The following is a 2641-nucleotide window of genomic DNA, read 5'->3' on the forward strand; positions in this document are numbered from 1 at the left end:
AAAAAAAAAAAAAAAAGCAAAAGCTCACATTATGTTGTTTTACTGTGAGTCTTGTGAGAAGCTGGGAGGCAACCCCACCAGAATACAGACCTCAGTCTCACAATTTCTTGGACACGATTCTTCTCAAACCTTTTCCTCAAAGATGAAATTCTGTGCCGGGCACAGTGGCTCACACCTGTACTCCCAGCTATTTGGGAGGCCAAAGCAGGCAAATTACTTGAGGTCAGGAGTTCAAGACCCACCTGGCCAACATGGTGAAACCACATTTCTAATAAAAATACAATAAAATCAGCTGGGCATGGTGGTGTGCACTGGTAGTCCCAGCTACTTGGGAGGCTGAGGCAGGAGAATCGCTTGAACCCAGGAGGTGGAAGTTGCAGTGAGCCGAGATTGGGCCGCTGCACTCCAGCCTGGGTGACAGAGTGACACACTGTCTTAAAAAAAAAAAAAGATTAAATTCTGGAAATAACCACGTGATTGAGAGATGTCTGTTCAATGGACTTCTCTGTTCTTTCCTCCTTATTGTGAAGTGAATGGCACAAGAAAGCAGAGGCAAAGAGGCAGACACCAGTTTCCCTTTCCTTCAATAACATGGACAGATGTCCCTCGCCTGCATAAATGCCTGGGTTTAAAGTATTCCATCAAGATGGTCAGAGCTTCCACAGCATGGCAGCGGCTTTGCAGATGCCCATATCGTGACAGTTGAATAGCACAGACCAGCAAAGCTGAAAGCTGAAAGTGCCGAAAGGCTTGCTTTGACAGCTTTCTGATGCACCCCCTTGAACGCAGTCAACAACAACTTGTCCAAGGCCCCAGTGACTGTGGAGAGGGAAGAGTTCAAATAAGCAGCTGGGAGCAGGCCCAGGAGCAAAACACTGTCAGCTCTTTCGCTAGTCCAGTGGAGAGACACCGCCTTGGAACCAGAATGGTGGCTCGGTGTCAGGTGAATGTGCTGCGCTCCACCGCATCCTGGAGCAGGGTGGTCCTGAGAAAATGCCAAGGCGTCAGCAGGTCTGACCACTGGGGTTCAGAGAGGCGGAGCTCAGCCTCCCTGGGCACCAAAGAGGGCACCCAGCCACCTCGTTCCTGAGGGCTCCTGAAACTTTCCTATTGCTATTTCGAACAAATGCTACTTTCATAGGTAGACTGGTTTGATGATCAAGAAAGGAGGGTCCAGGAGTACTTTTTCCTCTTCCTCCAAAGGCTCTTAATGAAAGGTGGCCATGGGTCACACCCCCTCTTACTCCGCAGGGATGAAGGTGTCCCTGCCTCACCATGACCAGTGGCTCTTGGCAGAGCCCTTTGATTGGCCAGGCCTTGGTGTGGTTTTGCAAACTGAAAAGATTCCAGTTTGCAGAGGAGTCTAGTTTCTGAGGGGAGTGCCAGACCATGGAAGGGATTGAAGCCCAATGGGCCTCAATGAGACCTAGAATGGAAGCCTCTCAGAAACCAGGATCCCTCAGAACGACTTGCTGGCAGGGGCACATATTGAAGATGCAGATCAGCACTGAGGAATCACACACCAGAGAGGGACTGCTCACACCGGAGCAGGCAGAGTGGCATGCCGGGACACAGACGAAATTCCTGCCCGGTCTCATAGGCAGCTCTCTATGCTGCAGACACATCAGCAGGAGGAGGAGCTGTGTCTGTGAAACAGAGGAACTGAGGGAGGGTGTCAGCGGGAGGGTTGGTTTGCCTTTATGTCCTTGGTTCAAGATAAACCCTTCGTGCAAACAACTGAATTAGTGTGCACCAAGTTTAATTGTTTCTTCTTTATGAAAAGTAAAAAGAGATTCTGGAAATGCAAATGCCACTCCTTCCCCTCATCTTTTTGACTATACTTGTAGGAAGAAACTGTCGAATGATAGATGAAAACCTCAGACCAACCTAACTCCAAAGGCAGGCCCTGAGATTTGTTCCCCTAGAGCTGGGTTTAGAAAGCACTCTGTTCATTCAGTCATTTTTAGATGGGCTGGATCAAGCAAACACACAGTGGGCACCTGCTTGCTGCAGCTGGCTTGCTAAGAGCCAAGATTTGTCTCTGTCTGGAGTCTGTGTCCACCTGAGATGGAACGTGCCTTTCAAAGCCCAGGGCTGACCTAATCGGATCTAGAAGCTGAATCCAATTGCTCTTCACTGAATCCTGTTCATTCCTTTTGAAAGGAACATGTAAGTCTAAATAATTCCTCTCTGTTCTGATTCATGTTACCTCTTCTCCTTTGCTGTGCTTTCTTGTATTCCTAGAACTAACATTAACCTGAGTGGTTTTATTTATTTTTTTATTTTATTTTTTTGAGACAGTCTCACTCTGTCACCCAGGATAGAGTATAGTGGTGTGATCATGGCTCATTGCAACCTCCGCCTCCCAGGTTCAAGCTATTCTTCTGCCTCAGCCTTCCGAGTAGTGGGCCCACAGGCAGGCAACACCATGTCTGGCCAATTTTGTATTTTTAGTACAGGTAGGGTTTCACCATGTTGGCCAAGCTGGTCTCGAACTGCTGAGCCTCAAGTGATCTGCCCACCTTGGCCTCCCAAAGTGTTGGGATTACAGGCATGTCCGGCCCTGAGTAGTTTTTAAAAGAGCTGTCTGCCAGGGGCAGTGACTCACGCCTGTAATCCCAGCACTTTGGGAGACCGAGGC

The 2641-nt window shown here is 48.7% G+C and overlaps 1 protein-coding gene and 1 pseudogene across 1 annotated transcript in view; one reads left to right on the forward strand and one right to left on the reverse strand.

Annotated features, from left to right (window-relative positions):
* Positions 1 to 2641, forward strand: part of CREG2 (cellular repressor of E1A stimulated genes 2) — a 40653-nt gene that overhangs the window by 12118 nt on the left and 25894 nt on the right. The gene's annotated exons all lie outside the window — the stretch shown is intronic.
* Positions 651 to 2641, reverse strand: part of LOC119474015 — an 8802-nt pseudogene continuing 6811 nt past the window's right edge.

The sequence above is a fragment of the Cebus imitator genome, unplaced genomic scaffold (assembly GCF_001604975.1).
Source record: "Cebus imitator isolate Cc_AM_T3 unplaced genomic scaffold, Cebus_imitator-1.0 Scaffold202, whole genome shotgun sequence".
Taxonomy (NCBI): domain Eukaryota; kingdom Metazoa; phylum Chordata; class Mammalia; order Primates; family Cebidae; genus Cebus; species Cebus imitator.